The sequence below is a fragment of the Nerophis lumbriciformis genome, linkage group LG10 (genome assembly GCF_033978685.3).
Source record: "Nerophis lumbriciformis linkage group LG10, RoL_Nlum_v2.1, whole genome shotgun sequence".
Lineage (NCBI taxonomy): Eukaryota > Metazoa > Chordata > Actinopteri > Syngnathiformes > Syngnathidae > Nerophis > Nerophis lumbriciformis.
In genome coordinates this window covers 16,644,373-16,669,811 of record NC_084557.2, presented here as the reverse complement: position 1 = coordinate 16,669,811, position 25,439 = coordinate 16,644,373, and positions in this window count along the sequence as shown.

Sequence of the window (25,439 nt, the reverse complement as noted above, 5' to 3'; positions counted from 1 at the left end):
TGTGAAAAGAATGGCAGTAAAAAAAAGAAGTAGGTTTGAAACACTTACATAATGAAAATGGGCATTTGTTTGAAGCTAAAAAACACAGAATTAAGTAAAAAATATTTTGCATTCACAATGAAACCTGCTAGAGATGTCCGATAATAAAATAAAAATGTAGTATCGGAAATTATCGGTATCGTTTTTGTTTTTTTTATCGGTATCGTTTTTTTTGTTGTTTTTTTTTGTTTTTTTTTATTAAATCAAAATAAAAAACAGAAGATACACTTACAATTAGTGCACCAACCCAAAAAACCTCCCTCCCCATTTACACTCATTCACACAAAAGGGTTGTTTCTTTCTGTTATTAATATTCTGGTTCCTACATTATATATCAATATATATCAATACAGTCTGCAAGGGATACAGTCCGTAAGCACACATGATTGTGCGTGCTGCTGGTCCACTAATAGTACTAACCTTTAACAGTTAATTTTACTCATTTTGATTAATTACCGTATTTTTCGGAGTATAAGTCGCACCGGAGTATAAGTCGCACCTGCTGAAAATGCATAATAAAGAAGGAAAAAAACACTATGCAACTTTCATAAACTATGAAAACAATTTATAGTCCGAAAAATACGGTACTAGTTTCTATGTCACTGTTTTTATATTGTTTTACTTTCTTTCTTATTCCAAAAAATGTTTTTAATTTATTTATCTTTTTTTATTTTATTAATATTTAAAAAAAAGGACCTTATCTTCACCATACCTGGTTGTCCAAATTAGGCATAATAATGTGTTAATTCCACGACTGTATATATCGGTATCGGTTGATATCGGTATCGGTAATTAAAGAGTTGGACAATATCGGAATATCGGATATCGGCTAAAAGCCATTATCGGACATCCCTAAAAATTGCTAATTGGGTTAGTGCGTCTGCCTCACAATACAAAGGTCCTGGGTTCGATCCTGCGCTCGGGATCTTTCTGTGTGGAGTTTGCATGTTCTCCCCGTGACTGCGTGAGTTCCCTCCGGGTACTCCGGCTACCTCCCACCTCCAAAGACATGCACCTGGGGATAGGTTGATTGGCAACACTAAACGGTCCCTAGTGTGTGAATGTGAGTGTGAATGTTGTCTATCTGTGTTGGCCCTGCGATGAGGTGGAGACTTGTCCAGGGTGTACCCCGCCTACCGCCCGAATGCAGCTGAGATAGGCTCCAGTGACCCCCCGCGACCCTGAAAGGGATAAGCGGTAGAAAATGGATGGATGGATGGACAATGAAAATTGTCTTTTAAAGCACACATTAAAAAGCTTGTCTCTAAGCTTATAATTATATTAGGTTTCTTTTTTAGAAATAAGTCTTGTTTTTTCCCTAAAAGTTAGAAAACATCTGATTTCATGCACCTTTATTCTTTTACTTGATTATGGAGACTTGCTTTTTATGAATGCACCTGGCACTTCATTGAAAAAACTAGACACTGTATATCACTGTGCCTTACGTTTTATTACTGGTTGTGAAAATCCTGTCCACCACTGTACTATGTATGCAAAGGCAAAACTGTCCATCTTTAACTGCCCGAAGACTTTGTTGATGGATAGTTTTTATATATAAATGACTTCTTGGACTTGTCCTCACCTATCTGTGTTCCTTTGTGTGTAAAGACTCGAGTCATTACAGCCTACGCTCACAGGATGTCCTCCACATGTTGGTTCCTAGAGCCAACACAGAACTTGGAAAAAAAAAAAAACATTGAGTTATGCTGCTCCCTGGTCATGGAATGACATCCAGAAAGATCTGAGGTTACCAGAACTGATCACTTTTGGGGGAGTTTAAGTCAATTTTAAAAGATCGAGAAACCAGTTCTTTTGGGAAATGTACTTGCTTTTAAATTGAATTATTACTTAATCGTTTTAAATTATTTTTGACCTCTTGTGGTATGACTGCTGTTGTTCCGTTGTATCGTCTTGTTTGATTATTATTGTAACTTTGTTTGCACCGCCCTCTTTGTCGAGTCGCTCTTGAAAAAGAAATTTTAATCTCAGTGAGTCTTTACCTGGTTAAATAAAGGAAATTGATTGATTATTCAATACTGACACAATGGGTGAGACTGTGAGAAAATTGGCATCACATTATTCTAATAGAACCTCAAATTAGGAGTTTAATTGGTTATATGGGGGCAGCACGGTGGAAGAGGGGTTAGTGCGTCTGCCTCACAATACGAAGGTCGTGAGTAGTCTTGGGTTCAATCCCGTGCTCGGGATCTTTCTGTGTGGAGTTTGCATGTTCTCCCCGTGACTGCGTGGGTTCCCTCCGGGTACTCCGGCTTCCTCCCACCTCCAAAGACATGCACCTGGGGATAGGGTGATTGGCAACACTAAATTGGCCCTAGTGTGTGAATGTGAGTGTGAATGATGTCTGTCTATCTGTGTTGGCCCTGCGATGAGGTGGCGACTTGTCCAGGGTTTACCCCGCCTTCAGCCCGATTGTAGCTGAGATAGGCTCCAGCGCCCCCGCAACCCCAAAGGGAATAAGCGGTAGAAAATGGATGGATGGATTGGTTATATGACATAACTTTAACCCAAAACACTTGTATCTCAAATCAACATCTTCCACTGAAAATAATTGAAATCGTTTTACTTGGTGCCTGGTCCCCAAAACGGCACAATTTCATTATGGAATGTCTTTTAAAAAGTAAAAAACTAACTTTTGGATAATATATTTGTAAGAGAAACAATGCAATAGAATGTACTATAAGTAACTACAGTCGTTTTATGAAATAATGTAATAACGTACAGCATTTACATAGCTGCTTTTGTCTCCTCCAGGCTAGACTACTGCAACGCACTTCTTGTCGGGATCCCCAGCAAAAACATCCAGAATTACAATAAGTACAGAATAGTGCTGCTAGGATCCTGATGAGAGTGCGGAAATATGATCATATCACACCAACTCTCAAATCCCTTCACTGGCTTCCTGTTCCACTCAGGATTGAATTCAAAGTCTCCTTATTAACCCACCAGTGCCTCCATTGAAATGCCCCCCCTCTACCTCAAAGAACTACTCACCCCCAAATCCTCCACACGACACCTCCGCTCCGGACAGGCTAACCTCCTCCAACCTCCGAGGACAAAGCTACGAACAATGGGAGACCGGGCTTTCTGCTCCGCCGCTCCCAGTCTGTGGAATGCTCTACCTGACCACCTGAGGGCACCACAGACTGTGGATGCTTTTAAAAAAGGCTTAAAAACCCTTCTTTTTTAAAAAAAGCCTTCTTTTTTTTAGATATATGCATACTAGTTTTAGCTATTTGTCTGTTCTCGTTTTTATTTTTATTAATTTTTTATTATCTTTTTATTTTTTATTTTTTTAATACACTGTAGCACTTTGAGTCTGTTTACTCAATGTAAAGTGATTTTTAAAAATAAAATCTATTGTTATTATTATTATGATCCCACATGACCGTTATTTAGCAATTGGGATTTGTTATATATTGCATATATAAAAATATAATATAATATAATAATATAATATATCAGTATATATTATATACTGTATATATAATATGTAAATATTACATATATGTTATATTTTATATTGCTACTATGGTACATTTTTAGCATTATCCTTTCCATCCTTTGAAACTGAGCTACTGTGTGGAACAATTTCCCTTGTGGATCAATAAAGTTTGTCTAAGTCTAAGTCTAATTTGTTTCTCTTATTTTGTAGTATTTCCTATCCAGCACTCTCATTTTTCATTCCACTTCCTGTTTGACTCCATTTGCCACCACTCTTCTGTCTGAGCGCTGGCTCCCTCACTTTGACTTGACTGAATGATTTATGTAGCTAGGAATAAATCTCATGTACCCTAGTATTATGTTTTAATTTTCATTAATTGCATGCATTGTTGTGACGCATAATGTGTGGTTTTCATTTATAACAAAACACGACTTGGAATGGAAGGTGCAGGCCAACTATTTCCCACCTTCCAGACCTATTTGCCTTGTCTGAACAGTTTGATGGCGACCATTTTCTTGTCATTCACGGGTGGACTGCAGTAACTGGCTTCTCTGTTCTTTGACAGCTGATCCAATCGCTTGTGTTTTTCTCCAAGAAGGTAATAATTATATGTAGAATTGCCATAATAACCGTGCCCACAATGGGAAAGCAATGGGTGTTTTCCCTCAGACATTTGACTGTCACAGAATAGTGATTAATTAGTTTTCTTCTAAAAACCAATGCTTGCTTTGAAAAATAAACATGGTGAGCAGTGAGACTTGTTAATACAAACTTTCATTGTTATTTTCTTGTAATAGTCCTCATTGCCACAGGACGTATACATTTGCAACTGTTCATCTTCTTCAAGTAGCTTACCGTATTTTTCGGACTATAAGTCACAGTTTTTTTCATAGTTTGGCCGGGGGTGCGACTTATAAGCAGGAGCGACTTATGTGTAAAATTATTAAAGGGGAACATTATCACAATTTCAGAAGGGTTAAAACCATTAAAAATCAGTTCCCAGTGGCTTATTTTATTTTTCGAAGTTTTTTTTCAAAATTTTACCCATTACGCAATATCCCTAAAAAAAGCTTCAAAGTGCCTGATTTTAACCATCGTTATATACACCCGTCCATTTTTCTGTGACGTCAGAACAGCAAGCTATAGCGACATTAGCTCGGATTCAGACTCGGATTTCAGCGGCTTAAGCGATTCAACAGATTACGCATTTATTGAAACGGATGGTTGTAGTGTGGAGGCAGGTAGCGAAGACGAAATTGAAGAAGAAACTGAAGCTATTGAGCCATATCGGTTTGAACCGTATGCAAGCGAAACCGATGAAAATGACACGACAGCCAACAACACGGGAGAAAGCGAGGACGAATTCGGCGATCGCCTTCTAAGCAACGATTGGTATGTGTTTGTTTGGCATTAAAGGAAACTAACAACTATGAACTAGGTTTACAGCATATTAAATATTTGGCAACAACATGCACTTTGAGAGTGCAGACAGCCCAATTTTCATCAATTAATATATTCTGTAGACATACCCTCATCCGCTCTGTTTTCCTGAAAGCTGATCTGTCCAGTTTTGGAGTTGATGTCAGCAGGCCAGGGAAGCTAGGGTCGATATCCTTCTCTTGATCATCTTCGGTGGCATAAGGGACGGTGTGAGCCAAGACATCCAGGGGGTTTAGCTCGCTCGTCTGCGGGAACAAACTGCCGCCATTGCTTGCCGTGCTACCGAGGTCCTTTGTCCCTGAATTGCTCACACACTCCGGCAGATTCAATGGGGGTCTGGCGGCAGATTTCTTTGACTTTATCGTTGGAAATGCATCTGCTTTGAGTGTCGCAGGATATCCACACATTCTTGCCATCTCTGTCGTAGCATAGCTTTCGTCGGTAAAGTGTGCGGAACAAACGTCCAATTTCTTGCCACTTTTGCATCTTTGGGCCACTGGTGCAACTTGAATCCGTCCCTGTTCGTGTTGTTACACCCTCCGACAACACACCGACGAGGCATGATGTCTCCAAGGTACGGAAAACAGTCGAAAAAACGGAAATAACAGAGCTGATTCGACTCGGGGTTTGAGAAAATGGCGGATTGCTTCCCGATGTGACGTCACGTTGTGACGTCATCGCTCCGAGAGCGAATAATAGAAAGGCGCCAAAATTCACCCATTTAGAGTTCGGAAATCGGTTAAAAAAATATATGGTCTTTTTTCTGCAACATCAAGGTATATATTGACGCTTACATAGGTCTGGTGATAATGTTCCCCTTTAACACATTACCGTAAAATATCAAATAATATTATTTAGCTCATTCACGTAAGAGACTAGACGTATAAAATGTCATGGGATTTAGCGATTAGGAGTGACAGATTGTTTGGTAAACGTATAGCATGTTCTATATGTTATAGTTATTTGAATGACTCTTACCATAATATGTTACGTTAACATACCAGGTACGTTCTCAGTTGGTTATTTATGCCTCATATAACGTACACTTATTCAGCCTGTTGTTCACTATTCTTTATTTATTTTAAATTGCCTTTCAAATGTCTATTCTTGGTGTTGGGTTTTATAAAATAAATGTCCCCAAAAAATGCGACTTATACTCCAGTGCGACTTATATATGTTTTTTTTCCTTCTTTATTATGCATTTTCGGCCGGTGCGACTTATACTCCGGAGCGACTTATACTCCGAAAAATACGGTAATTATCTTGCCGGCACGGTAAGCATTCTTTGACAAAACATTCTTTAAGACAAATAATTGTCTTAAAGAAGTGCTCCTGATTAAATGAATCAATGATAAAGACATACCAAATTATTTTAATTATATAGTTTTATTTTACCCTTCTCTAGCAAAAACAATTGGTATTTTAGGAAGCTGAAGGGCACAAATGTGTACATGAACGAGCGCCTCACTAATCGCAATGCTGAAATCAAACCCTCATCAAAAATATTGAAATTCAATGACTGTGCATTTGCAAACAGCTAAGATTATGTAGAAATCAAATTAAAACCTGCTACCCAAGAATGTACAACAATTTTTCTCAACAAAAGAGGAGAAATACAACCTTAGAGAAAAATGTAATTTAAAACATGTGTATGCAAGTACAACACTTAAAACCTTTAGCATATCCATATGTGGAATTAAATTATGGAATGGATTAAGCAAATAAATCAAACAAAGCACCAATATGATTCAAGTTAAGAGACTGTTCAAACTAAAGTGTTCACAAAGTACAAAGAAGAACAACATCTTGAACCTTTTTTACAATAAAAATAAAAAATGAGATAATGATTATTTATGTATTTTATGTTTGTTTACTTACTTATGGTATATTTATTGATTTATTTGTCATCTGTTCACTGTTCTGTTACAAACAGAGAACAAAGAAATGGGATAAAACTGCTGTGATATGAAAAGGGGTAGGATTAAATAAGCTCTGCTTCTTCCTACTCCTTTTCGGAGGTGCTTATTGAAAATGAGATAATCTTATTCTTCTCTGTACGTGTATCACATCTTGTAAACAACTATTTATTCATGAGAACTTTATTGATTATTTATTTATGACGGTGGCAGAGGGGTTAGTGCATCTGCCTCACAATACGAAGGTCCTGAGTAGTCTTGGGTTCAATCCCGGGCTCGGGATCTTTCTGTGTGGAGTTTGCATGTTCTCCCCGTGACTGCGTGGGTTCCCTCCGGGTACTCCGGCTTCCTCCCACCTCCAAAGACATGCACCTGGGGATAGGTTGATTGGCAACACTAAATTGGCCCTAGTGTGTGGATGTGAGTGTGAATGTTGTCTGTCTATCTGTGTTGGCCCTGCGATGAGGTGGCGACTTGTCCAGGGTGTACCCCGCCTTCCGCCCGATTGTAGCTGAGATAGGCTCCAGCGCCCCCCGCGACCCCAAAAGGGAATAAGCGGTAGGAAATGGATGGATGGATGGACTACAGGAAGTGAACAAACAAACAAATACGTTAGAAATTGCTATGATACCGAAACGGGTAATATTAAATAAGCTCTCAGACATGTTGTAATGAGAAACTGGAAATATGTGCAAACAGTGCTCTAGGCCAGTGATTCTTAAACTGTGGTAAGTGCACCTCTTCTTTCTTCTTGGTTGTCCATCGAATCCGATGATGACCACCACTTATGACTTTAACGGTGGACTCTCTGTTGGCTGTAGAGTACAGTCCTGGAGCTGCATATTGTATTGCTGGTTGGGCATGTACAGGTTGTTGTAGTGGTGGTCCTGGCATCGCTGGGTGTGTTTCTTCTAATACGACGCTGTTCCCGTCTGGGAGGATCTTCAAGGTCCTCAGGCCTGATGTTGCATTGCCTCATTGAAGTCTTCAGCTGATCTTTATACCTCGTCTTTGGCCCACCTGCCAGGCGCCGTCCACAGTGTAGTTGGTCATACAATACTCCGCGGGGCAGCCTGTCCGGAGGCATTCGAACCACATGGCCTAGCCAGCGCAGCTGGTGTTTGGTGATCATGGTCTCTAAACTTATGCGGTTGGTCTTTGCAAGTATCTGTAGGTGCACCAATGCAGTAGTGGTATGCAGGCTCCTTCTATTGCTATGGCAAAAAAAATAACTCAATTAATGTACGGTGTTTTATTTTTCTTTATTCAAACTAGGGTTGTACGGTATACCGGTATTAGTATAGTAACGCAATACTAATGAATCATATTCGGTACTATTATTATTATTATAGAGGTTTATTTGAAATTGTCACACCGCGGTGAGGAATGTCTTGTCTTGGTTTTTTCTGTCTTGTGATTTGCATGTTTTAGTTTGAAAAGTAACTCTCCTCTCGTTTCAGGTCACTTGCCCTTCCTTTTGTGTCATCAGTCTGACGTCATCCCTGTTCCCTGATTGTTTCCACCTGTTCCCTATAACCCTCATGTGTCTTATAAGCCCACTCCTCCCATTGTTCTGTGCCAGATTGTCTCGTTTATTTGTGCTCTCTAGCTTCCATGTCCATGTCCATGCCTTGCCTTACCTTGCCTCGTCTTTCGCTTGTGTTCCTTGATCCTGAATCCCTTCTTGCTATTTTGAGTTTTCCTTTCTTCCTCCTCAGCAGAGTGATTTTTTGTTATTTAGTTTATTCAGCCGAAGTGGTGAGTTATCAGTTATTTTTCATTTCTTTCCTCAAATTTTTGAGTGACAATTTTTCTTATACTTTATTAGATTAGATAGTGTAGAATTTTTCATAGCTGTTGTTTCTTCCTCCTGTTGGAGCGTTTTTTGTTAATACATTTTATAGCATATACGGCGCTAATTATAGTTCGTCTTTGTTTTTGTGTTTTCCTCCGTTCAGAGTGATTTTCGGTTGTACCTATTTTTTGGAACCTTTTTTGCCGATTAGTTTTTTGGTTAAATAGATATATTAATTCCTTGACTTTGGAGGTGAAAGGAAGCTGTCAAAATAAAAGCCTGTCAAAGTTCCCTACTCTGCATCTGAGTCCTATCCTTTTTACCAAGCCTGACAGAAATAGGGACAGATACAAAAACATAGACATCTGAAACAGTTATCCAATGTATGCATCATAGTGTTTGTAGCCAAAGCTAATTTACAATACTTGTCCCCCAACAACAACAACAACAACAACACAGATCCAACATCATTAAAATAGGAAAATAAAAAATAGAATAAGGCAAAGACGAGTCGATAATAATGATAATAGAAATAATACAGACAAAGTGCAAACTAGATAGAAGCCAATAATAATAATAACACAGACAAAGTGCAGACTAGATAAAAAGCAATTTGTAAAAATTAGTAAAAACTAAACATGGGAACACGATTGTTGCTCAAATAGCCATAATGTTGTTTGTTTTTTGAAAGTGACAAGTGCAGGTATACTTTTCAAAGTGTCAAGTAGAGAGTTCCATAGTTGTGGTCCTTTTATTGAAAAGGCAGTCTGGGCAAAAGATGTTCTACGGAATGGAACGCAACAGTTGCCTTTTGACATTGCTCGGGTGGTAGATCTGGTACCACTTTGCAGTCTTGTAATATATATACCGCCTCTAATAGGTACCGAATACAGGAGCGTATCTAGTCGATAGTACTATGACTCCATCGTAATTTTTCAGCATCACAAAATCTTCTTTTGTTTTTTTTAAATCAATATTATGTTTATAAACTCCGGAAACATGTCCCTGGACACATGAGGACTTTGAATATGACCAATGTATGATCCTGTAACTACTTGGTATCGGATTGATACCCAAATTTGAGGTATCATCCAAAACTAATGTAAAGTATCAAACAACAGAAAAATAAGTGATTATTACATTTTAACAGAAGTGTAGATAGAACATGTTAAAATTGAAAGTAAGCAGATATTAACAGTAAGTGAACAAGTAGATTAATAATTCATTTTCTACCACTTGTCCTTAATAATTTTTACAAAATAATAGATTGATAAATGACACAATATGCTACTGCATATGTCAGCAGATAAATTAGGAGCCTTTGTTTGCTTAATACTAAAAGACAAGTTGTCGAGTATGTTCACTATTTCATTTAAGGACAAACATGCATTGAGAAACATATGTTTAATGTAGCGTAAGATTTTTTTGTTAAAAAAAAGCCAATAATGCAAATATTTGTGGTGCCCTTTTATTTATAAAAGTATCAAAAAGTGCCGGTACCAAAATATTGGTATCGGGACAACAATAATTCAAACACAGTGTTACTGTTCAAACTGTGTGTAATGTTACAAAACAAGTATTAAATATACTTGTTGAGTAAAACTTCTGCCTTGTTTTTAATGACTACTTAGGCCTACCACGATATTGTATTTTAATGTTGGTCATTACGGTGGTAGTTGGAGAGCCAAATTTACAGGGTACATGGTGAAAACAGTTTGAAAACTACTGCTGTAGGCACTCTACCATATTGCAGCTCTATGCATGATTGAAATAAATTACAACCATAACCACAACTATCACTTTGCGGACCAATGCTTTTTTCAGACAGAGCTATGGGAAACTGCATTGACACATGACTGCACAGGGCAGTATGATAAAGTCTTCGATAAAGGCAGTGTTATCAATACAAGATCACACATAATACTGTATACAGATGTGTTTGTTTTAAAGGGGAACATTTTCACCAGACCTATGTAAGCGTCAATATATGCCTTGATGTTGCAGAAAAAAGACCATATATTTTTTTAACCGATTTCCGAACTCTAAATGGGTGAATTTTGGCGAATTAAACGCCTTTCTAATATTCGCTCTCGGAGCGATGACGCATCGGGAAGCAATCCGGCATTTTCTCAAACACCGAGTCAAATCAGCTCTGTTATTTTCCGTTTTTTTCGACTGTTTTCCGTACCTTGGAGACATCATGCCTCGTCGGTGTGTTGTCGGAGGGTGTAACAACACGAACAAGGACGGATTCAAGTTGCACCAGTGGCCCAAAGATGCGAAGGTGGCAAGAAATTGGACGTTTGTTCCGCACACTTTACCGACGAAAGCTATGCTACGACAGAGATGGCAAGAATGTGTGGATATCCTGCGACACTCAAGGCAGATGCATTTCCAATGATAAAGTCAAAGAAATCTGCCGCCAGACCCCCATTGAATCTGCCGGAGTGTGTGAGCAATTCAGGGACAAAGGCCCTCGCTAGCACGGCAAGCAATGGCGGCAGTTTGTTCCCGCAGACGAGCGAGCTAAACCCCCTGGATGTCTTGGCTCACACCGAAGATGATCAAGAGAAGAATATCGACCCTAGCTTCCCTGGCCTGCTGACATGAGGGTATGTCTACAGAATATATTAATTGATGAAAATTGGGCTGTCTGCACTCTCAAAATGCATGTTGTTGCCAAATGTATTTCATATGCTGTAAACCTAGTTCATAGTCAGGGGCGCCACTAGGGATTTTGGGCCCCATGAAAAGAATCTTTACAGGGCCCCCAACACAGTGTCATTATTTTTTCTGTATTATAATTTCATCATCATTAGGGGCCTCTCTGGGCCCCCCTCCATCATGGGCCCCTAGAATCCGTCTCCTTTACCCCCCCTTTTCGGCGCCCCTGTTCATAGTTGTTAGTTTCCTTTAATGCCAAACACATACCAATCGTTGGTTAGAAGGCGATCGCCAAATTCGTCCTCGCTTTCTCCCGTGTCGCTGGCTGTCGTGTCATTTTCGTCGGTTTCGCTTGCATACAGTTCAAACCGATATGGCTCAATAGCTTCAGTTTCTTCTTCAATTTCGTTTTCGCTACCTGCCTCCACACTACAACCATCCGTTTCAATACATTCGGAATCTATTGAATCGCTTAAGCCGCTGAAATCCGAGTCTGAATCCGAGCTAATGTCGCTATAGCTTGCTGTTCTTTCCGCCATGTTTGTTTGTGTTGGCTTCACTATGTGACGTCACAGGAAAATGGACGGGTGTTTATAACGATGGTTAAAATCAGGCACTTTGAAGCTTTTTTTAGGGGTATTGCATGATGGGTAAAATTTTGAAAAAAACTTCGTAAAATATAATAAGCCACTGGGAACTGATTTTTAATGGTTTTAACCATTCTGAAATTGTGATAATGTTCCCCTTTAAAGAATTGAAGCAAGGATGGCTGCAAAGAGTTTTATCAACAGATGAATCCATTCATAAGTTGAAACAACGCCCTTATCCACATGTGTCCGCAGTAAATCAGCATCTCCTGATCATCCTGTGTGGCTCACACTGCGACATTTCCGTCACGTCCCCCATTGCAGAATGTCAACGTGTCACGCTGCATGCCGGGCCAATAATCCCACCCCCCCTTCAACCCCCAATTGAATAAATATGAAGACAACCCGCTGCGATGAAAAAGGGCAGATGGGGAGTCTGCAGTTTGATTTAATGGCCTCATTGATTTACGGCCGAGGATAAAACCCCACTTAAGACTGTGGGTGGTGTGTCAGAGGACAGGTCGCAAAAAATGCCCTTTCTACTGGCATATATCCTGCTGCTAAGCATTACAATGAGCTAAAATGTTCGAATGAAAGAAACTGTTGTTCTTAAAGTATGCACTGGATTTCGCAATAGCAATTATTTGCATCCCCTGCTGCAAGAGCGCGCATGGCTTCCGTGTTTGGACGCTACTAGTTATGCCACTTGTGAAAATATAATATATTTCATGCCTTGATTGTCAAAGATGTTGGTAATGTAACCTGTGAACATGTATCGCCAAAACCAACAGCTTGTCCATTACTTTCATCTTCGGAACATTAATCGTCTTCGCCCATCCCTTACCCTTCATACTGCTGCCATACTAGTCCATAGCCTGGTCACCTCTCGCCTGGACTACTGCAACTCTCTCCTGTTTGGTCTCCCTCACAAGTCACTTCACAAACTTCAGCTTCTCCAGAACTCTGTAGCCCGGATAATCACCAGAATCCCGTCAATCCAGCACATCACCCCTGTTCTGCAGCAACTCCACTGGCTACCCATCAAACATCGCATCCACTTTAAAATAATTCTCCTCACTTTCAAAGCCATCCATAACCTCTCTCCATCATATCTCTCTGACCTGATCCATGTCGCCACCCCCTCACATTCCCTAAGATCCTCTTCATCCATCCATCTCACATCTCTCTGCCCCACATCTTTGGAACTCTTTACCCCCGGACCTTCGCAACTTAGATTCAATACCCCTCTTCAAATCAAGACTCAAAAAACACCTATTCCTGACTGCTTATTCATTGTAATAATCTTTCCTTTTCTCTTTGTTACTGTTGTTGTTGTTTTATTGTTGTGATTTTGTACGGTGCCCTTGAGTGCCCAGAAAGGCGCCTTACAAATAAAATGTATTATTATTAATATTATCCCCTTCTAACTTCATGTGTGATTCATAAAATGAGTCCAAATTCACGAGTTTTGTTGTAGATGATGCAACATGTATGCAGAATAAACCACATGATGTGAGTGCATCAGTTGATTAATCATCATTAATAACATCCTGTAATCTGGTTTTGATATTATCATTCCTTTCGTCTTCTGATAGATTAAAAATGACCACAAATGAGAGCATTTAAAACTCTGCCGGATTAAATTTCACCTATTTGACACATAATGTATTCAGAAAGTATAAATAACAACAAATTGTCATGTCTGTGTAATCATGTTTTGTTTTGTTTAGTTATTGGACTCTTTAGTTTCTGGCTTTTCACTCCCTTGTCTTGTTTCCATGGTTACCCATTAGTTTCACCTGTTCCACGTTTGGACTCATTATGCACTCATGTTTGTCACCATAGCAACCCATTAGTTTTCACCTGCCCTCACGACTCACGCACCTGTCTTTAATCATGTAACTATTATTTAAACCCATTGTTGCCAGGAAGTCTCCCTGACGACATCATACCCCTGACTCTCTGCTTCACACTTTGTTTACCTCTGCGCACTTCATGCCATGTCCAAGTAAGTTGTTTCTCTTCATGCCACAGTTAGCGACTTTTGTTCATGTCCTTAGTTTTTTTTGCCCACGTGCAAGTATTTGTTTTCATAGCCAAGTTGTTTTACCTCCGCTGTGAGCGCCTTTTGTTTATACCTTTTTGTATTTTTTTGAGTTAGAATTAAAATGTATTCACCTTCACGCCATGTCTGGTCCAAATATTCATTTGCACCACGGGAGAACAAACCAAGCCATGGTCTCAGTCTTGACACAAATGAAGGATAGAATACTATTAACCGCAAAATGTAAGTGTAAAAAACAATAACAACATTTTTTTTATGATTTCTACATTTTCAAAATATGCTTGGTCTATTTTCAAACAACAAAACAATCTGAAGTTGTCTTTATTTATTTTTTTTTTTATTTTTTTTTTTATTTTATTTTTTATTTTTATTTTTTTTATTTTTTTTATGTCCTGTCCAGCTTCTCAGGCAAATCATATAGTTGATGTAGATGCCCATGACGGCTGTTCAGATTTACTTTACAAAAGAAAAGTGTAGGATACTTCTCTTGTTGCCTTATTTGTATTTGACTTTATTAAATGTATTTATATTATCATTTAGTGCAGCCGGGCCGGAGCAGGAGGGGATAGAAAGAGAAAAAAAAAAGAAGACAGAGGGGGAAATTGTGGGGACAAGAGGGGGATTAGACAGAGAGACAAAAACAACAACAGCAAACAACAACAACAACAACAATAGAGCAACATCAGCAAATATGACATGTACAAATATGATGGTAAAAGTAATAACAAATAAGCAGTTAGCGAAAAATAAAAAATAATACAGAAATGACAATGAGCATTATTACACTACAAATGGATCAATACAAATACCAATAGAAATAGCGCTATTGATAATGAACAATACCAATAATTTACCTTTATTATCAAAAATACAGTTGTTTAAATGCAACAATACATATACGTAATGATAACTTGAGATACGAAAGAATGCAGAAAAATGGAGGGGGAGAAAGAGAAGCAACCTACATTAACCTTGTAGATTGTTATAGTCACAATAGGTTAAGCTTTGTCAGTGTGCCATGTGTTACACCCAGTTTACCCTAGGGCAACAACGTTAATATATGTTTGATGAAACGTGATTATGTGCATGAGTGTAAGTATGCATATGTACTTGTATATGTACAGAATGTGTATATGTGTTTGTACAATGAATGTATATGTACAGAATGTGTATATGTGTTTGTACAGTGAATGTATATGTACAGTATGTGTATGTGTATGTTTGTATATTGAATGTGCGTGTGGATGTACGAACATTAGGTAGGTAAATATGTACTGTATTTGTGTATGTATGTGGGAGCGTAGGTACCTATGTACGTATGTGAGCATATGTGAATTTGCATGTACAATACATTCGACTCCCAGAGTGCGTGGGAGCCAGAGCACGGCCCCATCACCCCCGAGAGCCCAACCCACAAACAGGAGGCGTGGTGCCCAGGGAACCAGGGACCACCGCCCCCACGCAGCCAAGCCGGCCAGCGACAGGAACCCCAGAGCCCGACCCACCGTACCGCCCACAAGGGCCAGCAGCAGGCCGCAGACAGACGCACCCGGCAGAGGACAGGGCACGAGAAAAGCAGGGGACAGCCAGACCCCAAGCCAGCGAGAGACTACACCCCACACGGGCAGAAAGGCGAGACGCCCCGCCCGAGGGACCCAGAGACTCCCCGCAACCGGACGGGAAGACCGCCCCCGCCCCACCGGCAACCGGGCCCCCACGAGCCCACCCCCCACCCCCGGAGAGCGCGGCGAGGCCAGCCCCCGGCCACCCCACCCAAACCGGCCGCCGCAGGACCACCCAGGCACAGGGCCACGGGAACCACCCACCCCACCCGCAGGGACCCCAACGATGGAGATGGAACAACCAGCAACCGCCCCGCCGAGCCCCCCCCCTGAGGGAGGGGAAAAATTAAAAAATAATATTAATAAAATATATTTAAAAAATAAATAAATAAATAAATTAATTAATTAATTGTCTTTATTTTTAAGTTATCGTGCCGTGATTTTATCAGTCCGGCCCACTTGTAACCCCCTGACTTAACATTTATTTATTTTATTGAAGTCATTTGTGCTTTGATTTGTAATCTTATTATTTATGCTAGATTTGTTGTGTCCTATTTATCCATCCATCCATTTTCTACCGCTTGTCCCTTTTATGGGGGTCGCGGGGGTGCTGGAGCCTATCCCAGCTGCATTGGGGCGGTAGGCGGGGTACACCCTGGACAAGTCGCCACTATTTATTTATTACATATTTATAGTACATATTTTATTTGGCATCACGGTGATGAAATGGTTGGTGCTGGTGCCTCACAATAAGAAGATTGTGGGTTCGATTCCCGGGCTCGAAGTCTTTCTATGTGGAGTCTTTGGGACTGTGTGGGTTCCTTCCAGGTACTTGGGCTTCCTACCACTTCCAAAGACATGCACCTGGGGATACGTTAATTGGCTGCATTCAATTGGCCTTAGTGTGTGAATGCTGTCTGTCTGTTTGTGTTGGTCCTGCGATGAGGTGGCGACTTGTCCAGGGTGTGCCCCGCCTTCCGCCCGAGTGCGGCTGGGATAGGCTCCAGCCCCCCCGCGGTAAAAAAATTAATGGATGCATATTTTTATCTCCATAACATTTACGGCTCCTGTGATAGTGTTTCTTCACCTGGCGCCTCTGTACTCAGTCATGCATTTGTGTGTGTGTGTGTGTGTGTGTGTGTGTGTGTGTGTGTGTGTGTGTGTGTGTGTGTGTGTATTGTTTTCAAGTCTGTAAAGCACTTTTTGTTGCATTTATTTTATGTATGAAAACTGCTCTTAGTTTGTTTTGATGATTTGAAGTTTGATAATTGTTTATGCCTGCATGTAGTTATTTTAATGATCATGATGCCAAAAACCCATCAGACTTCTTGTGAGGACTGCTGACAGGCAACATTTTCTCTTCGCAAACCAAACAAACACAGGCTTATTGCCGTCGCCAGCCATACTTTTTGTTTACTTTCAAAATCATTCGCCTGAAACGCATTGTGGTCAGACTTTGCAAGCTCCAAGTGGAATATCGTCTACTTCCCAGCAGTCTCCAATGCAGCGTGAGGCTGAGGACACACATGTTGATGTATGTACACACACACACACACACACAAAAGGAAAGGGAGGCTCCTCTCCATGTCATTTATAGGCTGTCTCCACTCCGCAAGGTGATGATTAATGAGTTCAGCTACCGGGTGTTATGTTAGATCTTCAAATACAACAGGGATTTTGTGTTTTGGGCCTAAATAAACACACTGGACTGTGACTGCTTTGTTCAGTATGTTTTTATTCACTCTCAATTCAGTTTTCATGTAATTAATGCCACCAAAATTCACATTGAATGTATACAAGCATACTCAAGGGCCTCTTACAAAAATATTCCCTTAAAGTTCCCAATATGCTTTAAAATGTAACTCAAGCCTTCTTCAAAGGCATTAAGATCTGGTGCCAAAACTGTTTACATGCAGTGAAAACAACAAAGGCATTCATGAAGATCCAAGTTCCCTACTGCTGACAGATGAAGAAGGATCTTAGAAGCCGTCTGAGGTTGGTGCAGTCATCTAAATAAAGATGACCTAAGCGAGCAGCTGTGACATTAAGTAAAGGGCAAGGTACTATTCTTGAAAAGCCAGCGCTACAAAAGTAGAAATGTCATTTGAGGTGAAGATGGACGCAATGACTCCTAATTAGGATGTCTTGAATGGAAGTGTGTCCGCCTAATAGGCTCCATCATCTGCTTGATGCTGCATGAAGAACAACAGAGTATGCGTGTGACAAAGTCGAATGCGTTCTCTTATTCATACTGTCAGGAAAGGGCTGTGAAATGTCAATTGTATTCAGCAAAGAAAGTAGCGGACAGCCGTAATAAAGCATTAGCAAGAAGAGGTGGGGAAATAAGTGGTTGTTTATTGCTGCATTTACATAAAAGCTTGGAGGTTTGACCTTTGCAGAATTCATTGAACTTGCAGATGCGGTTTTGGAGCAAATATAGTTTGCATTATGTTTCTTAAACGGCTTAAAAAGTACTTTATGCACATGATCATCTGCAGGATTTTTTTTTTTCTTGGAAATGCCTTCTCTGCATGAAGATACACTATATTGCCAAAAGTATTTGGCCACCTGACTTGACTATGAACTTGAAGTGCCATCCCATTCCTAACCCATAGGGTTCAATATGATGTCGGTCCACCTTTTGCAGCTATTACAGCTTCAACTCTTCTGGGAAGGCTGTCCACAAGGTTGCGGAGTGTGTTTATAGCAATTTTCCACCATTCTTCCAAAAGCGCATTGGTGAGGTCACACACTGATGTTGGTCGAGAAGGACTGACTCTTAGTCTCCGTTCTAATTCATCCCAAATGTGTTCTATCGGGTTCAGGTCAGGACAGTCAAGTTCATCCACACCAGACTCTGTCATCCATGTCTCTATGGACCTTGCTTTGTGCACTGGTGCACAATCATGTTGGAAGAGGAAGGGGCCTGCACCAAACTGTTCCCACAAGGTTGGGAGCATGGAATTGTCCAAAATGTTTTGGTATCCTGGAGCATTCAACGTTCCTTTCACTGGAACCAAGGGGCCAATCCTAACTCCTGAAAAACTGAAAAGCTCTCTGCGTACTGTACCTGGGCTAATTGGAAGGTTACATTAAGTTTGGAGCTCTGTAGCAACTGACAGTGCAAAGAGTTTCTGCACAATGCGCTTCAGCTTCCGCTGACCCCTCTCTGTCAGTTTACCACTTCGTGGCTGAGTTGCTGTTGTTCCCAAACTCTTCCATTTTCTTATAATAAAGCCGACAGTTGACTTTGGAATATTTAGGAGCGAGGAAATTTCACGACTGGATTTGTTGCACAGGTGGCATCTTATGACAGTTCCACGCTGGAAATCACTGAGCTCCTGAGAGCGTCCCATTCTTTCACAAATGTTTATAGAAAAAGTCTCCATGCCTAAGTGCTTGATTTTATACACCTGTGGCCGGGCCAAGTGATTAGGACACCTGATTCTGATCATTTGGATGGGTGGCCAAATACTTTTGGCAATACAGTGTATTACAGCCAGGTCACAGCACCAAAGTCTGGGCCACCATACAGGAGACTCCTCAAGACTTCTGCATCCCACCCTAAACCAAAGTCACCACACAGACACACGCACGTTTACATGCACTAAAAAACTAATTATTTCACTCAAGGCAGCTGGGATAGACTCCAGCTCACTTGTGCACTGAACAGGATGAAACGGTAGGAAATTAATCGTTTTGCATACAATACTTTTGGGGTAGATCTGTTTTATTTACTGAAAGTAAACACTGGTCAGAAAATCGGACAACTGTGCTAAGAAATTCCTAAAAACATCCCCACAGAACTTGGCATATGGAACAGTTTAGGACCATACGTATCATTATCTACGTTGTTTTGATGATGAAACTCTCCATCGCCCCCACAGTTATTAAGTGTAATTTACTCTTTGGCAATTATGTCGAAAATGTATGTACTAAACTCTAACAGTGAATTGGAACCTTTTTTGCATGTTGCACAAGTCGAGTACACGATTAGGTAGTCTAATGTTGGCATGGCGATACCTGTTACCAATGATGCTGTTCTCCTAATTATTAACTGTACAAATTGTTTTATTAAAGTTTAAAATACATGTGACAGAACAAAGAAAATTATCACTTTCCCGCTGTTAAAGGTGATTGTCAGTCACTAAATGATTGAATACAAGCTCCTGTCAGTTAAAGCAAGCTTTTACAACTGTCATCCCCCCCGGGGAAGTGTGCAGGCATGCACAACCTCAACCTTCTTCTCATCTGTCCTCACTGACCATAAATTGCTCAAAGCTGATCCCTACAGACTCTTATAAATCATACCGTTTAAGTCTGATGCACTGCAGAACACATTTCCCATCATATGCATCTTAAATGTGAAGTAATTGTATTGGAAATGTCTTGCTAAGACCTAGCATGTTTTAACTAGAATAACCACCCGGGATTTATATGTGATATACTGTACGCAATATATTTACACCATTTCTTGTTGATTGAAGCTTGTTTTCAATCGGTATTGTCAATGCTTGCAATACAGAGGTACATTGGTTTTTGTACGCCCCACTTTTCGTAGGATTCAGTGACATCGAACGATGCTGCCCCGGATTTCCTACTCGGTCTCGGCCATCGTACTACCAAACATTGCGTGTAACAAATTACAGTAGTGCCTCAACTTAAGAGCTTAAATGGTTCTGTGACGAAGCTGTTAACTCGAAACACTTGTATGTAAAATGAACGTCTCCCTTTAAAGGCCTACTGAAACCCACTACTATCGACCACACAGTCTAAAAGTTGATATATCAATGATGAAATCTTAACATTGCAACACATGCCAATACGGCCGGGTTAGCTTACTAAAGTGCAATTTTAAAATTCGCGCGAAATATCCTGCTGAAAACGTCTCGGTATGATGACGCCTGCGCGTGACGTCACGGATTGTAGAGGACATTTTGGGACAGCATGGTGGCCAGCTATTAAGTCGTCTGTTTTCATCGCAAAATTCCACAGTATTTTGGACATCTGTGTTGGTGAATCTTTTGCAATTTGTTCAATGAACAATGGAGACAGCAAAGAAGAAAGCTGTAGGTGGGAAGCGGTGTATTGCGGCGGATAACGCACCCTCGCCGTAGAATGCACCCCTTGACTGTTGTGCCGGATAACACAGCCGGTGTTTAATTGTTTACATTCCCGAAAGATGACAGTCAAGCTTTACCATTGGCCTGTGGAGAACTGGGACAACAGAGACTCTTACCAGGAGGACTTTGAGTTGGATACGCAGACGCGGTACCGTGAGTACGCAGCTGCGGCTTCCAAACATTTGATCGCTTGCCCGTACGTGCGTGCCGCTATGTGCATGTCACGTATGTAACATTGGGGACTTTGGGGAAATATATGTGCTGTATGAACTTTGGGGAGGTGAACGGTACTTTGGGCTGTGGGATTGAGTGTGTTGTGCAGGTGTTTGAGTTGTATTGGCGGGTTATATGGACGGGAGGGGGGAGGTGTTTGTTATGCGGGATTAATTTGTGGCATATTAAATATAAGCCTGGTTGTGTTGTGGCTAATAGAGTATATATATGTATTGTGTTTATTTACTGTTTTAGTCATTCCCAGCTGAATATCAGGTCCCACCCGCCTCTCACAGCATATTTCCTATCTGAATCGCTCCCACTGCCCTCTAGTCCTTCACTCTCACTTTCCTCATCCATGAATCTTTCATCCTCGCTCAAATTAATGGGGAAATCGTCGCTTTCTCGGTCCGAATCGCTCTCGCTGCTGGTGGCCATGATTGTAATCAATGTGCAGATGTGAGGAGCTCCACAATCTGTGACGTCACGCGCATATCGTCTGCTACTTCCGGTACAGGCAAGGCTTTTTTATCAGCGACCAAAAGTTGCGAACTTTATCGTCGATGTTCTCTACTAAATCCTTTCAGCAAAAATATGGCAATATCGCGAAATGATCAAGTATGACACATAGAATGGACCTGCGATCCCTGTTTAAATAAGAAAATCGCATTTCAGTAGGCCTTTAAAATGAACTGAAATCAATTTAATTGTTGATTGGCCCTTCAACATGCCTTTTAAAAAAGAAAAACTAACTTTTAGATCATCCATTGAATGTAAAACAACAACTGAAAATGTACTACTAACAGTAGTTTTGTGAAGTAAAGTAATAACATTGTCCAGCGCCCCCGCGACCCCGAAGGGAATAAGCGGTAGAAAATGGATGGATGGATATATATATATATGAAATACTTGACTTAGTGAATTCTAGCTGTAAATATACTCCTCCCCTCTTAACCAGGCCCCCAACCACGCTCCCGCCCCAACCACGCCCCCCGCACCCACCCCCCACCTCCCGAAATTGGAGGTCTCAAGGTTGGCAAGTATGACCCTAGGGGTTCGGTGAGTCGGCCTCAGGGGTTCGGTGGAGCCTCCGCCGCGGAGGTCAAGACACACACGACTCATCGTGTTAATAAAATCTTCTCCCTATCGGCGTATTATGGATATGGCAACAGCAGAAGTCACACTGATTTTCAGGTGTGTAGTTTGTTGTCAGTTCATGCACTGTGTTGGTTTTGTTCTTTGAACGAGGTGATGTTCATGCACGGTTCATTTCGTGCACCAGTTAAAAAAACATAACTTTGTCTTGAATTTGAAAAAAAACTCTTTTTTTTTTCACTAAAGAAGGGTTCGGTGAATGCCCATATGGAACTGGTGGGGTTCGGTTCCTCCAACAAGGTTAAGAACCACTGCTCTATGGACTGTCTTTTGCGACATTGCTGCCGAGTCTATCCAGATTCGTGAGCGTGTAATACAACATGTGCGCGCGCATTCACAATGTGCATGTGCGTATCTGAATTGTGCCTACATTTAACCAACCATGGAAGACACCAGCCAATTTAAACCAATCAGAAAGAACGTACAGAGAGACGCCAAGACCCGCCTCACGTTGTGTTACGTTCCATGTAGTGGTGGTTTGTTTGTGTTTCTGCAGGTCACACTCATTCACTGCCTCTGCTGCCAATCAACCGGTTCCTGTTTCCAGCTGCTCCTCATTTCACCTGTTAATTAGCCAGCCAATCCCGGTCCACCATTCATCCTCCCATCCTGCTTAAAACCACTTGCTCACCACTGGATCAGGTTGGGTTTTTTTCCCTGCCATGCAGTGTTGTAGCCTTGATAGACTCTTCTTGATTTTGCTATTGTCAGATCTACTTTGTCTTTATTTTTGTTAAGCTTTTTTGCGTAAATTGTGCTACCCATTTTTTTTGTCTTTTTTTTTTTTTTTTTTTTACCTTTCAACTGTCCGTGTTTTTAAGTATCTGTACAGTGTGCAGCCTAGGAAAGGTTAGACCAGGGGTGTCAAAATCATTTTAGATCGGGGGCCACATGGAGAAAAATCTACTCCTGGTAAAATCACGGCACGATAACTTAGAAATAAAGACAACTTCAGATTGTTTTCTTTAGTTAAAAATAGAACAAGCACATTCTGAAAATGTACTAATCATAATGTTGTTGGGGTTTACAGTATTCTATCTTTATTTGTCGTAATTTATACTTTCTGAATAAATCATGTGACAATGTTTATCAGTCAACTCATTGGTGTTCATTTTCAATCTATCAAAAAAAATATATCAAAATCAAATTACAGGATGTTATGTGATTTATTTTTTCTTGGCTGGTGCACTCACGTGTTGTTGTTTTACCTTTAAGAACGTATTACTAGCAAATGAAAACTGAGGTATCACATATCTTAATGTTCAAATATTGTTCCAATATGTGTTGATTATTCATATTTTTTAGTTGTATATAGATAATTTGAAGGCTGTTTTATCTACCACACACATCCTTATGATGGTTTCCCAGTAATAATATGATAAGAGAAGGATTGACTAGGTAGCCTGAGACAGGCTTTGATGATTAAATATCTTTCATAAACCACAGTCTATGGCAGCTAACTGAGAAATGTGCAATTTATGGAAAATGAAATAATAAAAATGTCAATCAAGTCTTAAGTTTTCCGACTGACTTGGCTAAATGACCATACTCATGACTTTGCAAAAATAGAAAAACACACTTAATGTATAATTCATGGACACAAGTAATCCTTTTATGCAATTATTGGTCGCACTAAATTTTTCATCTTGCCAAGATATTTTGAGCGACCCCAAGATTTATGGGAACAGTTTGCGGGAGGCCTCCGATGCACAAAGCGAGGTCCATAAGGACGTGCTTGCTTTAGTTTGGTGTGGAAGAACATGAGAACCTTTGTCGGATGAACTGGGACAGCACTGGACAGCCAGAAAATCTAACTCAAGTGACGTCTGAACAAATAATTATTAAGAGTTGTGTAGATTACCATGAATTGATTAACGTGGACCCCGACTTAAACAAGTTGAAAAACTTATTCGGGTGTTACCATTTAGTGGTCAATTGTACGGAATATGTACTGTACTGTGCAATCTTCTAATAAAAGTCTCAATCAATCAATTTCCTAGGAAAAATGGACACATTGAAGTGAATTGAATTGAATTAAATTGAATAGCTGTATTTGATTAGGACAATGCATATTGATCAAAAGTGTCACAGTAAATATGCCAGAAATAGCTAAATATCTGTTGTCCTAAGGCAGGCATCATAAAAACAGATGCACACTTACAGACAATATCATACGCACATTCATATATGACTTACAATAAATATTGACGATAAAACAATCAACATAAATACATGTAGAACAGTTTGTTAGCAAGAAATAATTTAGATGAATTTAAGTGTGCACACGCACAAATCCAAGCATATTTATTTTTTGCATCGCAATAACCTTGAAATTGACTGTAGACGTGTCCTTGGCTGGGCATGCCTGGGTTTGAGCATACACTATTTTTTTGTGGGAAATCCACGTGAGTTTTAAGGGGAACTGCACTTTTTTGGGAATTTTGCCTCTCATTCACAATCATTATGAAGGACATGACGACGGATGGATTTAAAAAAAAATGTTTATGCATTCTAACTTGTAAATAAAAGTAAATAAAAGTCTGCTTACAGCATAGCCAATGGAATCTCCTGTACTTCGCCTATAAAATCCAATAAATAGTCATTCAAAAACGGCCAACAATACTCCATTTACATTTTGTGATTTGAATATGAACCAAGTATTAGTGATATTGTTATTATAAGCGCTAACGCAGACGAACTATGTATATCGGCAACGTAATCACTACCGTGTGCCAATGTTTACATCATCGAGTGGTCTGCTGCTTTCTTGCTTCTTTGCTCCCTTTTAGTTTATTCTACATCATAAATCATGCCTCTCACCTGGACAGAAGAAGTCTGAGTAGGTATTCCGACAAGTTGGTATACTTTGACAGCCATTTAGGACCCAAAACTGGCGAGGACGTCACAAAAAGATGCTTGGTGCCCCCTCTCATCCCCTATGCTCCATTGTAAGCAACATTTTGATTGCATTTGTTTAATATTTAGAATGCAAAGAAAATAACATCCATCGTCATTGTGAACGATAGGCAACATAAAAATAAAAAAAACTGCAGTTCCCCTTTAATAATGAGGCCCCAGGTGTCCCAATACTTTAGTATGAACAACTGGCTCATTTTGCACCTATGGTACAAGAGGAGCTCACATTGGTGTACAGCATGTAGCAAGAGAGCGAGTAAACCATCTGTTTGGCAGTCAAACAAATATGAGATTGTTATGGAGCAATTTTTCCTGACCTGGCAATTGCTCGTAATAATTTAAAAGTAGAGGCCAACTTTGGATATTAAGCGCACACAGGCAGCTCTAACTTTGAGCTAGGAGATCAAACAAAACCCCCAAATCCAGAATGGTTCATGTGGCAAGCTTGTACAAAAAGTCTTAGTAATGCCTGAGCTTGTGCTGGACGTTGCGCTCATTGAC